The sequence below is a fragment of the Crocodylus porosus genome, unplaced genomic scaffold, assembly GCF_001723895.1.
Source record: "Crocodylus porosus isolate Cpor-Errol unplaced genomic scaffold, CroPor_comp1, whole genome shotgun sequence".
Classification (NCBI taxonomy): domain Eukaryota; kingdom Metazoa; phylum Chordata; order Crocodylia; family Crocodylidae; genus Crocodylus; species Crocodylus porosus.
In genome coordinates this window covers 42430357-42439502 of record NW_017728906.1, presented here as the reverse complement: position 1 = coordinate 42439502, position 9146 = coordinate 42430357, and positions in this window count along the sequence as shown.

Sequence of the window (9146 nt, the reverse complement as noted above, 5' to 3'; positions counted from 1 at the left end):
CCCCAGTACTCTTTCCTGCCATGGCAGGGGGTTGGACTCGATGATCTGCTCAGGTCCCTTCCGACCCTAGAAACTATGAAACTATGGAATGTAATAGATCGAGACCTATGAAGGATATGATAAATTGATTAGCTGTAGGTTTAAGATAGGGTTTAAGTATTGCTATTTTTGGAAAGACACGGGTGATCATCAGGGATCCTGTTTTTCTCTGATAAAAAAAAATTGCAAATTCTATGATAAAAACCTCCCAAATCCACGATTAAAATGAAACGCCACTATATATATGTATGTATCAATTGAACACATTGTTTTCTTGATATATTTACAATTTTAAAGCAATTTGGAAGCCTACCAGTGCCTCAAGCACTACGATAAAATAAATTCCAAGTACCTATAAATGTTGGCATTTGATTTTTGATCATGGAAAAATCAGAGCTCCCCCTGCCCCCTTTGTTCACAGAATGCAGGTCCAGGCCCCTCACTCTCAAGCCACATCCCCCGGCCCTGCTGGTGCCCCTCGCCTCCCACCCACAAGCCAGGACTATGGGGCCAGGAACCTAGGTCCACAGCCTCCTGCCCCCGCAGCAGCACCCAAGCCCCAGCTGCCAGCTGCAGGAGGCAGTGGCTACTGCAGAATAACAAAACTTGGAGCCCAGCTCCCCACCCTCACGGGTGGCACAGCCAGAGCAGAGCCTGTGGGCGGGGTGCAGTTCCTCACCACTGGGCACACTCCCAGGGGGCAGGGGGGACCCAGGCCCCCCAGTCTATGCACAGGGTGGGGGAAGGGATGGGTGTGGGCTGCCCACTGTGGCCTCAGACTCTCTACCCTTCTGCTCCCCTCCAGGGACTCCGCAGTCCAGCAGGTGGGGCCCAGCATAGCAGGGCAGAGTGGGGCTAGGTGGGGAAGCTTCTTCCCTCTGCAAGCTCCATTCTTCCCTGGCAATGTGCCCCCTACCTCCCCTGCTGCAAGGGGCACAACCCAATGCCACTGCCCCCACTGCTGCCAAGTGGGCAATGGACCTCTCCAGAGTGATGGGGGGCTCACAGCAGCAAGGAACTTCCCTGTCTGACCTCTCCCTGCCCTGCCACACTGGGTCCCACCTGCTGGGCTGCGGAGGCTCCATGGGAGAGGAGCAGGGTGAGGAGCCCAAGCCCACAGCATGCAGCCCATGCCTGCCCCCTCTCCATACACAGATCTCAGGGGCACAGGTCTCCTCTGCTCCCCCAGGAGTGCACGCAGCTGCAGGGAGCCTACTTCACCCTCCTGCCCCTGTCCCACTCCCTATTGAGGCCCTGTGGCTGCTCATTCCAGCCCTGGGTCCCAAGACCCTTGCACCACCCAGCTGGGCAGCAGTCCCAGCCCCAGCCATGGCCACTCCCAGCCTGAGTGCCCTGCTCCCGCTCCCCCCAGCCCCTCGCAGGACGGAATTCTGTCAGCCCACAGAGAGCTCTTTGCAAAAATTCAAAATTCATGTGTTCCTCTGTTGAAATGAAAAATCTCCATTTTTCCTGGGTAAAGGGGAAATCCATGTTTTTCTTCATTTTTCCATAGGGAACTGAAAACCCAGATCCCTGGTGATCATGCTGAGGAGAACATAAAACATATAAATACATTAAATATTATTGCAACAAGGGTTGATTTTTCCATCAAATAGCCTGCCATCTCATGAATGTAATTACATTTAATTACACATGTCCATATTTATTTTAAACCAGGGAAGGAGGAAATATTTCTGTTTTTCTTTCTATCCAAAGTGTGGCCAGACTGTGGAAAGGACACATAGCAAAAGGCAGATATTCACTGCACAGAATTTCATGGTTTGTCTCTGTTGCACAACTCTTGGACCTTTTATTTGTGACCTGGATGAAGAATCGGTCACTCTTTTGAAGATGAATTGTGAATAGAGGAATTTAAGGATGCGCTCGAGCCTGAGATAACTTCAGCTCTGTCATACTTGTTCTCACTACAGGCAGTCCTCAACCTACAACATTTCAAGTTACAATGTTTCGTAATTACGTTTATTAATTGAACCCTGTTTCAACTTTATGATGTCAGTTTCGACTTACAACACTTGATCCAATGCAAGATCCAATTCAACGCCACTCCAGTGAACAAGGTCGCTGCGTCACTCATCTTGCTGGAGAACATATGTCCAAACTTTCTTGGACACTTTCCTTAAGAAAGCAGACAAGACTCCTGAGAAGACTCCAGCCAAGAGCCTTTCAAAAAGTCCAACCAAGAGCCCTTCAAAAAGTCCAGCAAAGTCACCTCAAAGAAGTCCTTCCAAATCAATATGATTGCTATTTACAATATAAATACATTCATGTAGCCATTTTACTCATCTATAATTGATCGAGTACAAAATTCTGAGGTATTTTTGGTGAAAATATGGTATCGGGCTTTGGTACAGGAACCAATCCCCCATTTATAACCTTGTTTCTTATGATAAAATTTGTTCTGAGTTACAATGTTTCAACTTAAGATGTGGTTTTCAGGAACCAATAGTGTCATAAGTCCAAGGACTGTCTGTATTCCTTTTCCAACTGTCTACTCTTCAAGGCTGTAACACTTACACCCAAGGTGTTTCTACTGCCAAGTGAAATTTTTAGTTTTAGCATAAGAACAGACGTGTAGGAACTGGCCACAAATAAGGTTTGCCTGGAAATCAGAGGGTTTGTAACCATTAGAGCAGTAAGGTTCTGGATACAATAAGCATAGTGAAGGCATAGAAAGCTGGCTGCTTTTATGATGGAAACTGATACATTTACAAAAGGGATTATACGACATGATTGTCCTGTGATGGGAAGGGACTGGACTCAGTGACTCAGGAGGTCCCCTTCAGTCCTACATTCCTAACCTTGATCCCAGCTGGAAACTGTCAGACTCTCTAGCAACATCCAGTCTAGTGCTCCTTTCAAAGGGTAGCAATCATGTCTGTGTTGCTGTTTGATCGCTACCATCTTCATTCTGCAAAAGCCACCATTGTCCTCTCTTTCCCTATCCCTCCTCTGTTTGTCATCTTGATGCAGTAAAAAATTAGCAATCATTCCACATTGGCAGGATGGAGTTAACAGAGGTTTGATGCTCTGCCATTTCCTTGGCTCCAAGGTGGACAGAATCTTCTCCAATCAACAGAGTAAATCATTCTCATTCATTCTCAAGTTAAGCTTCCTATATCCCATTACCAAGCCACTAAACTGGTCTAACAAGCTAGTGCTATTTAAAGCAAATTGGTCTTTTCTTCTGTCAGTTTCAGTGAAAACTATTATACCCACTGTTGTGCTTTCATTTCTGCTGTTGTTCAAAGCACTGTGTCCTGCACATGTTCCATTCAAAGTAGGTACAATATAGTCCCCATTGCTTTCATAGAGATGGAAGATGGTATGTTAGCTGATATGACCTGCTAACAGAGCAAGATCCATTCAAGCAAAGGTGAAGAATGTCATTCACTCGACAGAAAACACAAAGAAAAAAGCCCAGAGCAACACAGTAGCTCAGGGGTAGGCAAAGTCTGGTCCATGGGCCAGATCTGGCTGGCAGTGGACTCCATTTCCCAGCAGCCCCTGCCTGCATTGCTGGGGCCAGTCTCCTTGGAGTCTCCAGCCACAACTGCACTGTGATAGAGCAAGGTTGCTGTTGCCATGGAGACTAGCCCCAGCCACATGGGCAGGGCATGTGGCAGGGCAGGGCAGGGGCTGCTCCAGAGCCACTGGGGTCTTGCAGTGGAGGCAGCTTGGTTGGGGCCAGGCAGATTCACAATCTGTAGCCAGCACACTCCAGGCAGGGGCACACAGGCAGCAGACCATGGCTCTGTCCTGGCTCCTTGAGGCAGTGAGAGTGTGGTCCCAAACTGGTGTGTGCTTGGGGTACTTGGGTTCCTAGGGTGCTTAGTGACTATGGGAGAGGGAGTCAAGGGTCAAAGATTTCCAGAAGGATGGAGATGTATGGGGGGCTAAGATGAGAGAGAGGGAAAAATAGGAGAGTGAAAGTGCCAGGAGTGAAAGTTGCTGGGTCCAGGATTAGAACTGGCAGACTGGAGGGGAGCTGGGTTACTTAAGGTTAATTAATGTTGATTGATCAAAGGAAAATGCTGAAAGCAGGCAGAGCGAGGGAATGATGCCAGGGAGAAGCTAGCACAGAGATGAGCTGGAGCCAGAGCCGGAATGAGAGTAAAGAGACTCTGGGGAGCCAAACGGCAGGTTGGGGAGCAAGGAGACTGAGACTGGGGGAGGCAAGTAACTGGAGAGGGAGAAGGGCTCTGGGGAGAGTGGGGTAGCTGTGAGTGACAGCTGGAGAGCTGGGAGCAGCTGTGAGGACCCAGAGAGAGGCTCTGAGTGCCAGGAGCTGGATTGGGGCTCCGGGCACCGGGTGAAACTGCAGGGAAGAGGCAGCAGGTGCGGGGAGCTGCTGGAGGTGGTGGGGCAGAAATGGAAAGCTAGGAATGGAGGGAGACAGAGAGAGAGATCATGGAGCAAAGGCAGAGGCAGAAAACAGGGGAACAAAGGGAGACACAGGAATTGGAGAGAGAAAGTGGAGGTAGTATGACAGAGGCGGGCAGCAAGGGAACAGAGGGGGAGACAGAGAGAGATCATGGAGGCAGGAGGGCAGAGATGGGAAGCAGAGAAACAGAAGGAGACACCGAGAGAGATCAGAGAGAGAAAGTGGAAGAGACCGGAATTGGGGAGAAGGCAAAGGCAGAGAGAGAGAGAAATGGGGGAAGATCAGAGGGGCAGAGAACAGGAATTGGAGTAGGGGCTGGAAGGTCAGTAAGACAAAACCCAACTTGGGTTCTAAATTAATAGTTTTATTAAACAAACAGTATACTGTACAGCTCGTGGAGTTATTGGTTCCTACACATGCACACATAAGCACTCACACGTGCACCTACACAATGGTAGCAGGGGAGGAAAAAGGCTTGGTGGAGAGATTGAAGTTAAAGCGTGTAGGGACAGAGTCCAAATCCTGTGTTTGGGGAAGGATGGTGGGTGATAGCTACCTATCCTGGGCTGTAAGTTGATCCTCGATGGCGAGTCAAGGTCTTCTCCAGCAAGGTGTTGGACAGAGGGGGTCGGCGGCAAGGCCTCTGGGTGAATAGGTGGTGTGACATAGTGCTGGTCCAGGTGGAGTGGGTGTCCCAAGGAGGTCACCACGTGGTTCCTGGGTGAGTCAATGCATGGCAGTGATCCAGTCACTGAGTTGATCATTCAGTAGAGGTCTGCTATCATTGTACCTCAAGCACCCTCATTCGTTCCCATTCATTTAGGAACAAATTTACATGAGACTGGTTAGACATAAGTCAGTTACAACATAGGGGTAGAGGACACAAGATGGAGGCTTAACATACAAAATGGAGACTTCACATTGCTTGACATTACCTTACAGACATAGGCCTAAATCATATAAATTCAATATAAAACAGTAAAAATCAGTACAAACATAATAGAACACTATTTACAATATAGAAGGGGTTTTAGTAATGTGGGAGTATAAGAACTTAGCTTACCTATTATTACTTGTAATTACTTATAAGGAATAGAGAGGGCAGAGAGAAGTCAGAAATGGTTGGGGAAGAGGAGGGAATGCACTTTAAAATTAAAAAAAGAAAAACTGGGGGAGGTTGCTACAGAAAGAAACAACTTCTTTATTACTAACATTGTAAAATTGAACCTGAAAAGAACCTGTGTAGGTAAAGCACTTGAAAACCAGAAGAGCAAGTTATGAGGGCAAACAGAAATTACGTATGTCATGCAATCTGCCCCTTGAAAGCCATGCCTTAACAAAAGAGCATGGCTGCTAAGTGCTCCGAAGTGGAGCACCTTCATTAATTTCTGTCTGCTTCAATGCTGGGCTGCTGCAGTACAGCTCAGGACCCGGTGCTGTCTCAGGATGGGAGGAGAAGGCAGGGGAGCAAGGTCCATTCTGGAATTTTCCCAGCCATGCTGAAGTAGGTGGATGGATGGATTGGAGCCTCCCTAAGGTGGGGGGCTCTAATTCACCTGCCCCGCCATTCCAGCATGGCTGGAGAATTCTCAGAATGGACCACCTTCACCTGCCTTCTCCCCTTCCCATCCTGATATAGCTTGGGAGCTGCAGGGGGAGGGCGGAACTAGGGAAAGAGGTTGCAGAGATGCAGCCTCTCTCCTTTGATTGTCTCCAAATTGGAGCTCGATCCAATCACAGTTAAATCAGAGTCCCCCAGCAACCCAGCATTTTACAGCCCTGGGCTGGACTGTGCTGTCTGCTCCAGAGAACAGGGCTAGCCCTACCCCTCTGCTCCTTAGTTGAACCAGTGAGAGCTGGCTCACTGGCCGCCCCAGGCTACCCTGGGTGGGGTCTAGGTCAGGGATGGGGGTTAAACTTCCCTTCCCCCAAGTATGGAGCTGCCCTGCCCTGCTTGCTTAGTGCTGGCTGTGACCATGGACTACAAATCCCAGAGGCACCTGGAAGGAGGAATAGGAAATGATGAGCAACCTTGAAGAGTCCTGCTACTGTGAGCCTGGACTGCAAATCTCAGAGACCTTGGGGGCAGCAGGAAGAGGAAGCGAACACACAGCCCATACTGACTACTTGCCAAAGAGCTGTGCTCTAACACTGCTGGGCATCTGGCCTGAGCCACTGCAGGCATGTGGCTGCATTTCCTGAATTAAAAGTGAATGTTTGTTCATTTGCTTATTGGTTCAATCTTGCAGTTTAAGACTAACCCGCAAACCCTAAATCAATACAGCCTTCAGCTTTTTTCCTGTCTGCACTTAGCCCAGGTGTGCTTGTCCAAGTTTATTCTTGCTGTTTGGACTCCAAAATATTGTGTCTTTATTGAGGTCTTTCTGAAGGAAAACCACCATCTCCAGGTAAATAGGAAATTGCATGCTTTGTCTTTACCTGTCATATATTAAACTTTTTCTTCCAAATTTACATATATCCATTCATAGTGTTAACATAAAATTAGGGAAGGATATCCTCCTTCCCTAGTTTACTCTCAGATCACATTATTCTCCTGTCAAGAATTTACCAAGAAACCCAATAAGCATAAGATATAGACTCACATGAGCCATAAAGAGTTATCAGAAAAGGTGATGAAGATCTCTGTCCCCAGAATGGCCTCAGTTCTTTGTCATTGGGAACTTCCCACTCCCCACCCCCTTGAGCCCAGGACACATTTGTATGAAAGAAGAACAGTGGCAGATGCTGTAGCTGTGCTATGAACTGGTGCAGGAACCTTTGCTTCTCCCTTCTCTACAGCAGCCTCCAAGGGAACCCCAAGAGATTAACATAATTTATAGGAAAAGCAAGAGAAACTCTGAGGAGGAGGAGAAGGACCTGGCAGGAGTTCTGGCTCAGGAGTATCTGTAGGGAGAAGAGCCTTGCTGTGTCTTTAGCAAACTGCAGTAGGCACTTAGCTCTACAAGTGAGAGGTTGGATTTGACTAGCAATGAAAATAGGTGGTTCAATAGGAGAATTCCTGCTTCCCACATAGGGGATCTGAGTCTGATTCCCACCCAATGCAGGCACATCGCTTTCTGCCACCAGACAGACTTCCTGCCATTTCAAACTCTAAGGAGAGCTAGAGAGGCAGAGACATAGGAACCATTCAGAGCAAGCTGAGATTTCCACTGGAAAAAGGAAACACTGAGAAAAGAAGGCAACAAAGCCTTTTGAAAAAAAGAACTGAACTTAATCAGCCACAGATATGTCTCTGGTTATTGTGAAGTGCTCCACTGGCCACATGGTGTCATCTTCTGGATCTGAGGCAAGCCTCATGTGGGACTCTGCTGGTGGCTGGCCTTACCACCACAACACCGGTGGAGCCATTCTCAAGTTCACAAAAAAATGCTTCAAGTTTTAGCAATTCAAGTCGTACTTCGGCAAGATGAGCCTGGCCAGAAGAGAGGGTGAGGATAGGTGGAAGAGGAGAGGAACTGGCTTGCTTGCTTGCTTGACTGTCTGTTCTGATCATCCCTCTCTTCCCTTAACATTTCAAGTTGTGCAGTAACTGCCTCCCCTTTCTGCAGTGGGAGAGGACTGGGCATCGTCAGGCAGGGGGAGCTGCACAAAATTTCTTTCTCCTAATTCTCCGTGCATGTGTTAGTAGGCAGAAGAGGATGGATGGGAATGTGCTGTGAATGCTCCAGTAGCCTGGAACCAGCCTTTGTATTTAAGTACAGGGGGTCACAGGAACCTGTCAGGGCATCACGCATCTATAGCCTGGTGAAGCTTTCCTAGGTGCTTTGGTTTCTGAAAGGTGCGTCATAGCTGAGCCAAGAAGTACCTGCAGCAGAAGCAACCACTTCTGCCTCTTTTGGGTTTATCTAATGCAGGCAAGAACACCTGCTCTTGCATCAGCTCTTCCTAGTCAGTCCCACACACACCTCCCAGAGACACAAGGTTCCCAGAGTACTTTCACCTAGCTGTGAAAGCAGCAGTGCCTGATCGAGAATCACTGCAGTAGCTGAGGCAGCACACCAGTGGTTCTCAACAGGAGTTGGTTCTGCCAAATGCAAAAAACATATGAAGTGTGCCCTGGGTCTAAAAACCTTGAGAACCACTATTCTAAACAACATGGGAAGGACTTGCACAGCACGAGTTATGTGAGCAAAGACTACTCAGGATCAGGCTCCACTGTTGCTACCTCTGTTCTGTTTGGAAGGCTAGATATGCATAAGCTTCCCTGAACTAAACCCACATTCTGTTCCCCGATGCATAAGGTTGAACAGCTGTAGACCTGAAACTGAATCCAGATCCCTTCATCCTGTAAAGGAGAAAGATCCCAGACAAAGAGAAAAAGGCAAAGAATCTGCAGCAGAACTGGAGCCAGATTCCTAGATAATTAACCATCTGGAGACTTCTCCTGGGGGAAGGAGAAAACCCTTGCCTTTCAGAAGAATTTCATCAGACCACCCTGCACAACCCATGTCCCAGCCGCCTGTGGAGGGTTTAGATTGAGAGTGTGGTCAGGGGCAGAAAGGTAAGAAAGATTTATTGACTTAAGAAAAACACATCTACGCATAGTAACAAGACAAACGATGACAGACAAAAGCAATTCACGTCAGCAACTTATCTGCAGTCCCTCTCATGCCTGATACACAGCAAGCTTCTCTTTCCACAAAGTTCAGCGGGGTCAGGCATCCCCGAACAATGCTGAGGGATG